Source organism: Solanum dulcamara, chromosome 11 (assembly GCF_947179165.1).
Source record: "Solanum dulcamara chromosome 11, daSolDulc1.2, whole genome shotgun sequence".
NCBI classification, from domain to species: domain Eukaryota; kingdom Viridiplantae; phylum Streptophyta; class Magnoliopsida; order Solanales; family Solanaceae; genus Solanum; species Solanum dulcamara.
This window is the reverse complement of record NC_077247.1, coordinates 16,112,130-16,129,077: the sequence shown is the minus strand read 5'-3', so window position 1 is coordinate 16,129,077 and position 16,948 is coordinate 16,112,130.

Sequence of the window (16,948 nt, the reverse complement as noted above, 5' to 3'; positions counted from 1 at the left end):
CTACATATATATATAGCCGTCTCGGGACTCGGTGAGCGAAGACTAAAACTAGGCACGACCACTTTCTCGGCCCCCTTATGGGATTTGGAGGAAGATGGGTTACAACATGCTCAAGTATAGTAGTGAGAAACCATATGCAATTTACATAATCATCAGAGACTCGATGAAATAGTCAAGTGAACCATCACCTGAAGACCAGAGTAGTAATCATCTTAAGTGCCTTCTAAACACCATTCAAGATCGTATTAGCTGGAGTTTCAGGGATCGTAGACATGTATTGGGACAAGGTTAAACAGCTTATGGAAGTAGAGATGTTTGTCGTCGCAGAGACCTTAGGAATAGGAGCTGATGCATTCAATTATTATTCATCAGATAGGAGACTCGAGGGTAGTAGTTCAACTACTTAAAGCATTCTACTATCAAGTAATGAATAGAAGTCACAAGTTATACTCGGAGCTTATAACTAGAACTACCTCCACCTCATATCATATGCCATTGCATTTATACTTAAGTCATTCCAAAAGGAAGATGAGACAGGCCTTACAGATAATACTGTTCATGATCTAGTGGCCTTAAAAGGCAATAACCCAACTATTACAGGAGTCTTAACATCACAAAGTGAATAAAGTTTATGAATTACACTTGGAGTCTCACGAGTGAAATTATCCCCACATTTCATATACCAACCATTCATAACTTATACCTAAGACATGCCAAAAGAAAAGGAGAATAGCTTTACATACTTATGCCAAAACATGCTAAGAGAAAGCTTCACATACCTCTTACGAGTTACTCTTTATCACGTTCGCCTCGTCGTCCTTTGAACCTATTCAACATGGAAGAAATATGAATATCAACCATCCCTGACTTTTTAGCATCTTAAATTGCACACGAGTATTCATAGAACTCATTTCCTTGCTCGTCTTCTCGACTAGTTCTTTAGCTAGTTAAGGAGTTAACGAAAATCGAGCAGCACCTCCCCTATAAAATGCCCTATCCGAATTTCAAATTAGATACCTAATCACTACAGACAACTAACAAAAACAACCTGCAGCTCATATACAAATGAAACATGGCAATATTACACAACATAAGCTCCAAACAACTTGCTGAAAATTACGATACCAAAATAGGGTTTCTAGTCTTTATTTCACAAAACCTTTAATTAAACAAAACGAGGGATTGTGTGGCTGAAAAAAGCAGCCCCCACACCAATTTTAGAATAATTTTAGTCCCTGAAACACCACCACACACCTGCAGCAGCACACCACAAGCACAACACCTTGCTTCGACTACAATTTAACTATAGCGACTCCAATTTAGTTTGTTTCGAACGTCAAGCATATTTATGGAATTTTTATATTTCCAGCCACTTAAAAAACATTTAATACACTTCATAAAAACACCACAAACTCCAAATTGAATGGAAAGGTCTTACCTTACCCGAAATTGGCCAAAACTCGCCAAGCTAGCCTCGGAAGTTCCTTGTCGTGCTGAAACTTTAGCGGACTGTTTGTATCGCTTCTTCGCTGTCCCGAATTGAAATTTCTTGTTATTAAACACATTCATATCACCACGGTATACCTTAAATAATTAATTCATAGAACAAAAGTTGGAGGCTTACCCTTTGGAGACCAAACTCGTAGCCCTCTCTCTTTGGCTTTTTAAGTTTTCCTTCAACTTTCCCTTGTTTGTTCCAAGTGTAAAGCTGAAGATATGGTTCCGTAGGTATCATAAGATACATATATGCATCTCTAATTGGTTGAGGAACACCGTATATAATTAATTCATGGAGAAAAAGTAGAGAGCTTACCTTGAATTCTTCTAAGCCGTAGCTAGTCTCTCTTTCTCTCACATTTTCTCTGTTTGTTCTTGGCTGTTCTTGGCTGAATTTTTGGATGAAGAATGAAGTACTTAGTCACATAACATACATATATAGGGTGTCTTTGGAGGTGACACATGTCATCCCCATAGGGTGATACGTGTCCAGCCCCTATTGGGCCACGGATCCATGCATTGTCTCCTAGACTGCCATGTGTCCTTATGGGGCCCACCCCCAAGAAGGTGGGTCACATACTTGACCCCAAGCAAGTGAGTCACCTACTGCCTCATGGCACCATCCCATGCTGCCACATGGCGCCTCCCTTTGCTGCCATGTGTCATTCTCTCCTCTTCCCTGTGGGTTCATAATCGCGTCTCATTTTAAGAGCCCGTGTAATCTTTTCTACATAATTTTGGTATGTACTCAAGTGGATTAGGTATGAAAGACTTCTAAATTAGTAGCTTATGTAGGTAAATCGAGTTCTACGACTCGTTACTTGGCCTCCAACTCCTTCCGGGCTCTCCTAGCCCTATTTCCAACCTTCCATCTCATAGGGTGTCGCATTCTTCTTTCCTTAGAGTCGTTTGATGGTGTCGTAGATTATCTGACTCACTTAATAACTTTTAAGAAGCTTAAGAGACAGTTCGAGCTCAAGAGTATGAGGTGTAACACTCTTCATGGTAGGCAAGAGGCGGAGGAGATTCTCGATGTTGTTACTGATATGTTACGGGTCTTTCACTATGATGTTTATGTCTTACTTGATCGGGGTGAAAATTTATCTTTTGTTACTCCTTATGTGGTCATGAGATTTGATGTTATCCCCAAAATATTATTAGAGCATTTTTCCACTTATACACTCATAGGTGAGTCGGTTGCGGCTAAGAGGGTCTATAGAAATTTTTCAGTTTTAGTTTTTCACATAGTTACCTTATGTGATTTAGTTGAGCTTCATATAACTAATTTTTTTATTATCCTTGTTATGGATTGGCTATATGCATGTTCTTATTGTAGAACCTAAGCAATTAAGTTTCAATTTCAGAATGAGCCTGTCCTAGAATGGAAGGATAGTAATTCTGTGTTTAAAGGTCAATTCATTTTATGCCTTAAAGCTCAGAAAATGATTTCTAAGGGTTGCATCTACCATCTTTTGACGTTTAGGGATACTAATTCTAAATCCCCCACTCAAGACTCGGTTCCTATTGTTAATGAGTTTTCGGATGTATTTCCAAACAATTTACCTGGTGTTCCTCCCAAAAGGGAAACTAACTTTGGCATAGACATTTTTCTCAGTACTCAACCTATTTTCATTCCTCCTTATCGAATGACTCTGGCAAAACTAAAAGAATTAAATGATAAACCAATATTATCACAATTTGAGGGAAGTGTATTGTTGGAATAGCGGAGTTCGTGGCTATGTATCCAAATTATCAACAAGTTAAAGTTAAGCATCAAAAATTGTGAGGTTTAGCTCAATACATTAAGATTCCTACTTGTAAGTAAGAAGATGTGAATATGGACTTTGTAATGGGTTTGCCCCGTACTAAGAAACAACATGATTCCATTTGGATTATTATGGATCAAATGAATAAGCTGTCTTATTTTCTACCTGTTAAAATGTCTTATGGAACTGAATATTATGCTAAGTTGTATGTCCGTGAGTTGTTTAGACTTCAGGGTATTCCCTTTTCTATTATATCAGATCGAGGTACTTAATTCACTTCATACTTTTTGAATTCATTACAAAAGGGTCTTGGTACAAAAGTTAAACTAAGTACCACTTTCCACCCTCAAACTGATGATCAGGCCAAAAGAACAATTCAAACTTTAGAGGATATGTTGAGAGCGTGTGTCATTGATTTCAAGGGAAGTTAGGATGAGCATATACCATTGATTGAGTTCGCCTACAATAATAGTTATTACTCTAGCATCCATATGTCTCTTTTTGAAGCATTGTATGAGAGAAAATGTAGGTCCCCAGTGGATGGTTTGAAGTAGGTAAGATGTCCTTGATTGGTCCTAATTTGGTGATAGATTCTATGGAAAAGGTAAGACTCATAAGGGAGAGATTCAAGACTACTCAAAGTCATCAAAAGTCCTATTCGAATATTAGGAAAAGGGAGCTCGAAAGAAAAAGGGAACTCAAATTTAAGGTAGATGATTGGGTCTATTTAAAGGTTTCACCCATAAAGGGTATAATGAGATTTGGTAAGAAAGGGAAATTGAGTCCTAGGTATGTTGGACCTTATAAGATATTGAGGTGTATTGGCAAGGTGGATTATAATTTAAATTTACCATTTGAGTTGGCTATGGTTCACTCGGTGTTTTATGTAACTATATCGAGAAAGTTTATGGGTGATCCGAATTCCATTATACCATTGGAGGATGTGAGTGTTGAAGAGAATTTGACTTATGAGGAGGTTCTGGTGGAAATCTTAGACCGACAAGTGAAGAAGCTATGAAAATAAGAGGTTGTGTCAGTCAAAGTATTGTGGAGAAATCAACAAATAGAGAGTGCTACGTGGGAAGCGGAGAAAGATAAGATGAAATCATACCCACATATCTTTCCCTCTATCCAAGACTAAGGTAGTAAGTTGTTCTTATTCAAATTGATTGAACAACAATATATTCAGTTCCTCCTATGTCATTCATATACATGCATGTACATGAAAATTGATTTTAAGTTATATTTTACGTTAAGTTTGAAATTTTCATGTTCTATGCCTTTTAAGGTGTCATTGTATTCATGTTGAATTGCTAATCCTATTTCCGTTTCTTTCCTATAGGAGTTGAAGCTCATTTGAGGATGAATATTACCAAAGGGGAGATATTATAAGACTCTAGAAGTCGAAAAATTGGAATCAAGGGGGAATTTCCCAAAATGTGGACTGACTTCAAGTCCATGAGTCACTATATGACTCATAGAGATTCCTATGACCCGTAGGGTGAGTCCTTGAACCTGTTCAGGACCATCCCCAGGAGAATTCTTTCTACTCAACATTACAACTTATAGCCGTGTTGACGAGTCATAAGGACGACTCATAACAAAACTTTAGAGACCAATAATTTATAGGTTTTCAAAACCTGTAGGATGAGTTAGGTCTACAACCCATAATCCATATGATGAGTCATAACCATGACTCATAAGAACAGATCTGAGACCCTAAATCTCAGGGTCTCCTCAGATATGCAGCACAACTCAAATCTATGATTCGTAGACTTGAGGACGAATCCTAGAACCCATTTCATAGGGTCAAGTTTTGGGATTTAATGAAGGGTATAAAGGTCTTTTCTCAAGTTCGGTTTAATGAAACTAAAAAAATTTATGGCCAAGTTCATAGACTATAAACACACATCCCTTTAATATCCCCTCCTATTCTTTTCATTCTTCAAAAGTTTCCTAAGGCAAGACTAAGCAAATCCTCTCAAGGTTCTCGTACAATTTCAAGCTATGATTTCAAGTTCATCAAGTTTCTTCTTCAATTTCTGAGTGAATTCACCAAGGTATGTGGGGATTTATCCATGGGTTCCTTTCAACCATGGAGTCCCAAGGTTTCCTCAAAAGATCTCTTGAGTTTCAATTACTTTCTAAAACTAGTTTTGATGAATTGCATTGGGTTGTTTCAATTACGTTTTTAGTTGTTATCAATGATCATTGTAAGTGTGTGTTTACATTAATTGTATTACTTCAAGTTGAATTACGAATGCTCATGCATTAAGCTACTTCAATCAAGATTACGAGGTTCAAAGTTGATTTATATGAATTTTGATTATGAAGTTCTATAATTTTCAAAGAAAAGCTTTTATGAATGAGTTGAGATTCATGATTTAATGATGAAAGTTATAATGATGATCCAAAAAAGTTATTATGGTGTGATAAGGACAATTCTCATACAAATCATGTTTAATATGATGATAAGGACAATTCTCACCAAAGTTCATGGATTCGTATGAATCACTAAAGTTAATGAGCTACTCTAATAATTATTTTTATGATGAAGCTAATGATGATGCTTCTACTTCTTAATGAATTTTGTTGGGATATTGACTAAGCACCGAGGGGACTTATAGGTGGGGTTCGATCCAGTAACGTAGTTAGTTACCCAAGTAAATCCTAGTAGCAACTTAAAGTCCCAAACTATATTGCCATCGTAGGTTGCCTTATGGCTTAGCTAGTGGATCCATATATAGCTCACAAAGTTAAAGTTGTTCTCATGGAGTCTACTTTGGCAAGTAGCAACTCTCTTCTCGATGTGGATTTACATCGGATTCCATGTTATAGATTGCATTGCCTTAAAATGTCGCTTAAATGTCTTATCCCACACAAATTGTACGAAGAGATATGAGATTTACTATCACAACCCAACCTCGCAGGCCATGACTAGTGCCCAAATTGGACACTCATAAACACATTTGTTATCTATAATCGATCAACGCTCACATGACATGAAATTTATACGAAAGGAGCATCGTCTAAAAACTATCACATATATATATATACCAAAACAACCTATCTCCTGGGGAGTCACAATCATCAAAAGATAAGATTACACAGTACGTAAGCCGACAAGGCTGCCACTACGAATGGGAATGTCCCAAAACATAAGTCATACTAGTACAGCTAGATAACATCTATATACAATCCACACATGTGTCTACAGACCTCTAAGAGTATTAACAATATCACATGATGGGACAGGGCCCTACCGTACCCCTGAATAAACAAATATATATATTAAAGGGATCGGTACCAAAAGTCTAGGCTCCGGGACAATGGAGTACTTCAAAACTGCTGAGTGGAAATTCTAAGTTGGCGGATCCCTGAAACTAGTAACTATACCTATGGGCATGAAACACAGCCCCCCCAAAGAGAGGGGTTAGTATGACATATGTACTGAGTATATAAATATAAAATACAATAAAAAAGATCATATCTAAAGTAGAGGTTTCAGAACACAAGTATGATACTGTTACTCAAGAAATCACTGTACTTGTGCCTTATGAAATAAAATCACGCATGATTATATCATATATCATATCTATCCCATTATGAACTCGGTGAATCTCTCATATACATTAATATCATATTTGGCCCGTCATGGGGCTCGGTACCATTATCATATCATCATGTCATCATATCATATCATCATATATATATACCATATTCGGCCCTCTAGTGAGAGACTCGGTGAACAATGTAGTGAAGCTATGCACGAATACATACCCGGCCCAGAACTCGATGAAAGATGTGAAAACAGTATGCACGAGCAGAGTAGTTAGTAACCATATGCATTTAAATCATCATTTGAGACTCAATAGAATAATCAAAATGAACCATCATTTGAAAATCAAGACAGTAGTCATCTCAAGTACCTTTCGATTGTCATTATGAATTATACCAAACAAGAATTATATCAAAATAGGACGGCTGGAATCATACATATGTATCAAGACATAATAATATAAGTTCTAGAAATCAAGAACACTAGCCATAATAATATACATTCGTCGTTCGTTTGTTTCATATAGATCATGCCAAAAGAAAGAAAGGTTAGCTTTACATATGTTTAGCATTTACTTGCACACAATATGTATATGCTTCCCAATATTTTCTCAACCTATATTAAAATATTAAGCTACGGAAAGGCATAAAATGTACTTTATCGTTAGTAGGTTATATCTAAAAAGAAATTGGACAACACCTCTACTATACCGCTTACTTTCCCCACTTCCAAACCAGCCATACAATCACCAAGCAACATCAACAATCACACATTCAAATGTTATGTCAGGACAAGCCAAGATGATATTCAAAAATACCCCTAAAAACCCACATAACATTTGACTTTCGTTAATTGTCCACATGACGACTACGGTGCTATCGAATTACTCTTAATAGGCTTGAGCCATCACACCTTATCGAAATGATTTATAGAAGCCCAACAGTTAACCATATAATGCATAATCATAACTACTCTTAATCCTTCAATTCAACACAAGAAGCCACACGTTACAACTAATCCAATCTAATTCAAGAAACTCCAATTCTGTCCATTTTTAATACAAACACTAATCATGGAGTTTTCTTACTTCCAATTCCATTTAATATAATTTAATCTCTTCATTATAACATCATTTCTAGAATAAGTCAGCCCACATGCATAACATCCGACAACAATCCAAATCCACATACAACTACTACATCTTCATGTTATCTTTAATAATCCATAGTCTTAACATTTTTATCGAAACATTGCTACAACAACCCAACCAACATACAACGCAACATATAATCTTAACTATCATTAATCTTCCAAGCTCAACAAGAACAACAATAACATACCAAAATAGCCCCTAATTAACCACATAAAGATGCTCAAAAACCTTATGAACCCCTACAACACCCACCTCCAATTTTTATACGTTATTTCATACAATCTTTTTATCTATTTTAATGACATATAGCAGCAGCCCCGTGATAGAAATATCACTCATTTAAATGTAAGAAAACTATATTAATGTTACACCAAGTTCCACAACAGCCCACAAATATCATACCAAACAGCTCCAAAATATATACAATATCTTCATACACTTTATTCTTCCAAATTCAAGAACAAAAACTCATCAACAACATCAAAACAATATGAACCATTATTATACATTATCTCTCAGCTAATTCCATCCATTTAATCCAACTAAAATAGCCCCTTAACCCATAAATCTCAACAAATCAACAAATGAGTTTATAATGTTATTTTCTCCGTTCTAATTCGTTAAATGTGACTTAAAAAAATCTTTTTGATGGCTTCCACTTTGAATTGGCTCAAGGGTCCTTCTTGAGTTGTGTTTAACTTCACATATATTATCCATATAACTTGTCATTTACAAAAAAATCATGTCATTTTAAAATTCAAAATTAAAAGTACTTGAATTTATGTCCATTAGCTCACGAATAGTCCAATGTGAAAAAATATAGAATATAACATCCTTCCTCCCTTTAGAACATTCGTCCTCGAATGCTAAACTCTCCTCATAAAGTCTTATAAGGATTTTGGGGGAATCTCTTTCATTGATACAACATATAGTTTCATCTATCAATCAATATAATCAATTTAGAGGTTTAGATTACTTGTAGGCGTAGGGAAAAAGTGAGGATACTTATTCTTCATCTCCTCCTCGGCTTCCCAAGTCATTTTTTCTCAATTATTGTTTTGTCATAATACCTTGACGGAAGCCACATCCTTAGTTCGCAACCTTCTAATCTACTGATCCAGGATGGCGATAGGTTGATCCTCATAGGATAACTCCTCTGTTACCTGGACATTATCTACGGGAAATATTCTAGAAGGGTCGCCTATACATTTGCGAAGAATTGGCACGTGAAAAACTGGATGTACTGCTTCCAAATCAGATGGTAGTTCCAACTCATAGGCAACCTTACCTATTCTACGAATAATCTGATAAGGGCCAATGTATCTCAGGCTAAGCTTCCCTTTCTTGTCGAATCTCATTACCCCCTTCATGGGAGACACCTTTAAAAATACCCAATCATTAACCTGAAACTCTAAGGATTGATATTGATTATCTACATATGATTTTTGTCAACTCTGGGCTACTAATAATCTTTCTTGAATAAACTTAACTTTATCTATAGCTTGCTGAATCATATCTGGGCCTATTAGTTTAGTCTCACCAATGTCAAACCAACCAATAGGTGACCTACACTTTCTGCCATACAAAGCCTCATACGGGGCCATTTGGATACTAGAATGGTAGCTATTATTATAAGCAAACTCATTAAGTGGTAAATGATCAGCCCATCTACCCTAAAGTTAATAACACATGCCCACAACATATCTCCTAGCGTCTGAATAGTACGTTCAGCCTGTCCATCAGTCTGAGGGTGAAATGTTATACTAAGATTCACTTGTGTTCCTAATCCCTTCTGGAATAATCTCTAGAAGTTAGCTGTAAATTGAGATCCTCTATCTGAGATGATAGATGTGGGAACCCCGTGGAGTCTTACTATCTCCTTGATATAGAACCTCGCATAGTCCTCAGCTGAATATATAGTCCTGACTGGAAGAAATGGGCTGATTTTGTCAGCCTATCTACAATAACCCATATGAAGTCATACCTCTATGAAGTGCGAGGTAAGCCTGTAATGAAGTCCATATTAATTGCTTCCCATTTCCAAGTCGGGATTTCTATCTCCTGTAATAGTCCACCAAAGTTCTGATGCTTAATCTTAACTTATTGATAATTTAGGCATTGGGCTATAAACTCTGCTATGTCTTTCTTCATGCCATTCCACCAATATAAATATCTAAGGTCGTGATACATCTTTGTTGACCCTGGATGAACAGAATATTGGGCATAGTGTGCCTCTCCCATAACCTATTATCGTAGCCCTGCAATCTCAAGTACACATAATCTTCCCCTATATCTTAGCACTCTGTCAGGTATGACCTCGAATGAGTTCTTTTCATTCTGAAGGGCTGCATCCCTATACTGTGCCAGAATATAATTTTCATACTGGCGTTGCTTTACCTCTTCTATGATAGAGGACTCAGCAAATCCTCAAACAGAAACTACACCATCACTAGAATCAGCCAAATGGACTCCAAGGTTAGCTAACTACGGCTGAATGCATCTACTACAACATTTGCTTTTCCTGGGTGGTATAGAATATCAACATCATAATCTTTCAGCAATTCTAGCCACCTTCTCTGCCATAAATTCAACTCCTTCTACATAAAGATGTATTGAAGACTTTTATGATCCGTATAAATATCAACATGTACGCCATATAAATATACCTCCACATTTTCAAAGCATGAATTACTACTGTTAATTCTAGATCATGAGTTAGATAATTTCTTTTGTGCTTTCTTAGCTGCTGGGAGGCATAGGCTATGACTCGACCATAATGCATTAATATACAACCTAGACCAACACCGAAAGAATCACAATAAATAACATAGCCATCTGGTCCTTCAGGAAGAGTTAGAACTAGGGTCGTAGTCAACTTGTCTTTCAGCAACTGAAAGCTTCTTTCACAAGCATCGATCTACTAGAACTTAGTTGCCTTCTGAGTTAGCCTTGTTAAAGGCGTTGAAATCAAAGCAAACCTCTCTATGAATCTTCTGTAATATCTTCCTAGCCCAAGAAAACTATGTACCTCTGTAGGTGTCGTAGGTCTAGGGCAAGTCTTTATGGTATCAATTTTCTCTGCATCTACTTGAATACCATCAGCTCCAATAATATGCCCCAAAAACGCTACTGAAGTCAACCAAATTCACATTTAGAGACTTAGCATACAACTTCGGGTGCTGGAGCACCCCAAGTACCATCCTCAAATGATTAGTGTGCTCCCCTTCCGATCGTGAGTAGACTAGAATATCATTAATAAATACATTCATGAACAAGTCTAGGAATGGCTTGAACACTCGATTCATTAGATCCATAAACACTGCTGAAGCATTGGTCAGCCCAAATAACATCATCCTAAACTCAGAATGCCCATATCAGGTCCTGAATGCAGTCTTTGGAATATCTTCCTCCTTTACCCATACCTGGTAATAGTCCAACCGCAAGTTTATTTTCGAAAAACACTTAGCACCCTGCAACTGGTCAAATAAATCATCAATCTTGGGGAGGGGATATCTATTCTTTATTATCACCTTATTCAGCTACCTATAATCAATACACATTCACAGTGACCCATCTTTCTTCCTTATGAACAATACCGGTACTCCCCAAGGTGATGTGCTAGGCCTAATAAAGCATTTTTCTAATAAGTCTCATAATTGCTCCTTCAACTCCTTCAGCTCTATGAGTTTCATTCTATATGGAGGAATAGATATAGGTTGGGTATCTGGCAATACATTTATAGTGAACTCTATCTCCCATTCAAGAGGAAGACCTGGAAGTTCATCTGGAAATTCATTAACTATCGGAACTGACTAAGGAGTCGGTACCTCTGCTTCTAAGTTATGTACACGAACCAGATGATAAATATAACCCTTTCTAACCATCTTTCTTGCCCTGAGGTATGAAATATACTTACCCCTTGGTGATACTATATTGGCCAACCATTCTATGATTGTCTCTCCTGGTAATTGAAATTGAACTACTTTTTCTCTACAATCAACATTAGCTTAACAAGAAGCTAACCAATCCATGCCCATAATAACACCAAATTATTTCATATCTAACTCTATCAAATCTGCCTTGGTGTGACGACTATATATAATCACTGAACAATCTCTATATACTTGCTTGGCTATAATAGAATCTCCTACAGGTGTAGCTACCTCAAATGGTTCTATCAATTCAGGTTTAATTTCGATTCTATTAGCAACAAATGGAGATATATATATGATAAAGTAGAGCTTGGATTTATCAATGTATATACATCCCGAGAGAAGATCAATAGTATACCTATAACCATATTTGGTGACGCCTCATGGTTCTGTCTGCTAGCCAATGCATATATGCGGTTTAAAGGACCGCTAGAGTTAGAAGATCCACCGCGGACTCTTTCACGACCTGCTGATATCTGAATACCCTTCCCTATAGGGGGTATAGCTACACAAGAAGATGAACCAGCAACTGACCCTGTTGGTTGAGATGCACCACCTAGATTACCCCTGAATGGAAAATCCCTTATGATATGGCCTTGATGACCAAAAGAATAACAAGCACTATTAGTGATACAACACTCCCCAAAATGGGTCCTACCACAATGAGAACACCAAGACAAAGGTGGCCTCAACTGACTCGATCCCCTGGGCATCTGTGAACCTGAAACCTTAGAGCTTTGAGCCACTCCTAAATACCCTGTACTATCAAATCTCTTACCTGTGAACTGTAGGAGTGCACTCTGGGATGGCTGAGAAGGATACCTACTATATTGCTGAGGCTACCCGCCTTAAAACTCACCAGAATAAGCAGCTAATTTAGCTCTCTTACACTGGCCTCGGTCATGATCTCTATTAGGCTGACTCCCTTTATGTCGATCCTCTACCCCCTAGGTATATGCCTGTACCCGAGCAATATCCATACCTAGCTAAGAAGCCATTGCCATACAATTATCAATCAAATAACGATCCATCCCTATCACATAATAATACACTCTATTAGCCATATTAGCTACAATAATGGTGCATATCTCGCCAATGAATCAAACTCAAGGCTATAGTCTCTAACACTCCTGCTATTCTGCCTCAAATGTAAAAATCTATCTACTCTGGCTCGTCTCATATCTGGAGGTAGAAAGTGGCCAAGGAAGGCCTCCACAAACTCACCCTACACTGTTGGAGGAGCACCCTCGCCCCAAGATAACTCCTAGGACTCATACCAATCAATAGCTACATCACGCAGTTGATATGAAGCTAACTCAACAGACTCAGTCTCAGAAGCCTTAATTATCCTCAACGTACGCTGCACTTGTCGGATAAACTCTTGCGGATCCTCTGTGGGCTTTGACCTGTAGAACTCTAGGGGATTACAAGTCAAGAAATTACAAGCCCTTAAACTATCATGTCTATCTATATAGTCAACCCCCAATCTATGCCTGCAAGCCTGCCCTGCCAGTATTCTTGTTAGTAACTAAACTGCATCTCTCATAGCCCTATCCTCTGCCCCTGAGTGAGAAGCTGGAGACTCAGGCACTGGAGCCTCTAGAACTAGCGGTAAATCTGCCCCCTGATCCATGGTTGTAGCTTCTTCTCTAAGCTTCTCTGGTGGTGGAGTAATAGAGTTCGCCGACTGGAGCACAACCTTAGGCATAGACTAGGCACGGGCCCTAGTAACTCTCGAGGTCTAGGTAGTCTCTCCTCCTACTGACTTGCCCTTCTGGACAACTGTCACTTTCCATGGAGGCATTGATGTAAACATAATAATATGTTAGGGAGAAATTATCCTAATAACACAACTCTATCGTAGGATTTAAAGTAAAAAGAAAGGATAAGATCCTAAATGTCCTATAGCCTCCTGTTTATAGATGTGGTGCAAAATACACTAATAAACAAGACTCTACTAGACACTGTCTATAGACACTCCGAGGATGAACCGCTTTGATACTACTTTTGTCACGACCTAACTCCGCAGGCCGTGACTAGTGCCTGAATTAGACAATCATATACACACCCATTATCTATAATCAATCAACACTCACATGAAATGAAATTTATATGGATGGAGCGTCATCTAAACACTGTCATATATATATACATACCAAACCCACCTGTCTCCTAGGGAGTCACAATCGTCAAAAGATAATATTACATAGTACGTAAGCCGACAAGGCTGCCACTACGAATGGAAATGTCCCAAAACATAAGGCATACTAGCACAGCTGGATAACATCTATATAAAACTCACACATGTATCTATAGACCTCTAAGAGTATTAATAATAGTATATGATGGGACAGAGCCCCGTCGTACCCCTGAATAAACAAATATATACATTAAAGGGATCGGTACCAAAAGTCTAGGCTCCAAGACAATGGCGCACTTCAAAACTGCTGAGTGGAAATCCTAAGTTGGTGGATCCTCGAAATGAGTATTTGTACCTGCGGGCATGAAATGCAGCCCCCGCCCTGGAGAGAGGAGGCCAGTACGACATATGTACTGAGTATATAAACATAAAATACAATAAGAAAGATAATATCTAATAGGATACAAGTATGATACTGTTACTCAAGAAATCATTGTACCTGTGCCTTATAAAAATAAAATCATGCATGATTATATCATATATCATATATGGACCATTATAGATTCGGTGAATCTATCATATACATGTATATCATATTCAGCCCATCATGGGGCTCAGTGCCATCATCATGTCATCATATCATATCATCATATATTTATATACCATACTCACCTCTCTAGTTAGGAACTTGATGAATAATGCAGTGAAGCTGTGCATGAATATATACCCGGCTCGGGACTCGGTGAAAGATGTGACAACAGTATGCACGAGCAGAGTAGTGAGTAACCATATACATTTAAATCATCATTTGAGACTCAATAGAATAATCAAAATGAACCATCATTTGAAAATCAAGACAATAGTCATCTCAAGTACCCTTCGACTATCATTATGAATTATACCAAACATAAATTATATCAAAATAGGATAGCTGTAATCATACACATGTATCAATACATAATGATATAAGTTCTAGGAATCAAGAACATTAGCCATCCTAGTGTATCTAAGAATAAGAGCTTCTTTAGAATTTATACATTCGTCGTTTGTTTGTTTCATATGGATCATGCCAAAAAAAATGCTTAGCTTTACATGCCTTTAGTGTTTACTTGCACACAATACGTATATGCTGCCCAATATTGTCTCAACCTATATTAAAATGTTAAGCTATGGAAAGGCATACAACGTACTTTATCGTTAGTAGGTTATTTCTAAAAAGAAATTGGACAGCACCTCCCCTATACTGCTCACTTTCCCCACTTCTAAACCAGTCATACTATCACGACCCAATCCCGTAGGCTATGATTGGGGCCTGACCTGGACCCCCATCTATATAATTGTCAAATATAAGAACTATACACCAGAACCCCCGTGGGTGATAGCATATTTAAATACATATAGCCTCTTTCATTTACATCATGTCATGAAAGGGCACGTGATCCGACCGGGCTACCTCAACATAATAACATTTACAATATGCCGTATAGGCACCACTGAAACAAAGTCGTAACCAACCCACATACATATGTCTACATACTTCTAATAATAGCAACGGTAATATATGGAGGGACAGGGCCCCCGCCATACCCGTGACTAAGAAAAAGCAAGCATATACACCAAGGATTAATACCAAAACTAGGCTCTGATACAATGGAGCTTCTTCCAAACTGGCTGAGCAGAATCCTAAGCTAGCGGACTCCCAAACCTGTGTCTATACCTGCAGGCATGAAATGCAGCCCCCCCCCCCCGAAGAAAGGGGGGTCAGTACGATATATGTACTATGTAAAGTATAAAACATCATAAGGATATTACAGTTTCCATAGGGACGCAGGGGATAAGTATAACATTTAACAGTGTACTGTACCTGCACCTTACAAAATAAGGTCATGTATACTATTATCACATATCGTATCCGGCCCGCTCGGGGGCTTGGTGTTATAAATATTCCATTAGGTCATCATATACATGTATGTGTCGTACCCGACCCTCTAGTGAGGGACTTGGTAAGCAATCATACTATCATAATAATCATACCATCATATATCGTACCCGACTCTTTATGGGACTCGGTCGTACCCGGCCCTCTATGGGACTCGGTGAATGCTCATATCATCGTATATCGTACCCAGCCCTTTATGAGACTTGATCATACCTGGACCTTCATGGGACTCGATGAATAACCATGTCATCATTTATCGTACCCGACCCTTTATGGAACTCGGTCATACCCAGCCCTTCATGGGACTCGGTGAAAAATGTATTAACAGAATGTATGAGTAGAGTAGTGAGGAACAATATACAATTTAACTCATCATCTGAGACTCAATCAAACAGCCAAGTAAACCATCACTTGAAGACTAGAGCAATAATCATCTCAAGTACCCTATGAAATATCGTTAGGGGTCATATCTACTGGAGTCTCAGGAATATTAGACGTATGTCCAGTCAAGGCTAAACAACTCATAGAATAAGAAACGTTCGTCATCGTAGAGACCTTAGGAGTAGGATCTTATACATTCAGGTAATATTCAGCATATAGGAGACTTGAGAACTATATATTCAAACGTGACTAAGAATCATGGATCATGTCTTCGCATATGGAAGGCTCGAGGGTGATAGCTTAACTACCTTAAGAGCCTTAGCATTTAGAAGTGAACACGGGTCACGTGTTATACTCAGAGCTTACAATTGGAACTACCTCCACACTCATATCATATCATATCTCATTTCATTTAACTTTAAGACATCCCAAAGGAAAGGAGCAATAGGCTCTACATATATTACCTTTTATGATATAAAAGCCTTAAAAAGGCAATAGCTCAACTATTACAGGAGTTCTACCATCACAAAGTGGATAAGAATTATGAACTGCAATAGGATCTTTACGAATGAAATTATCCC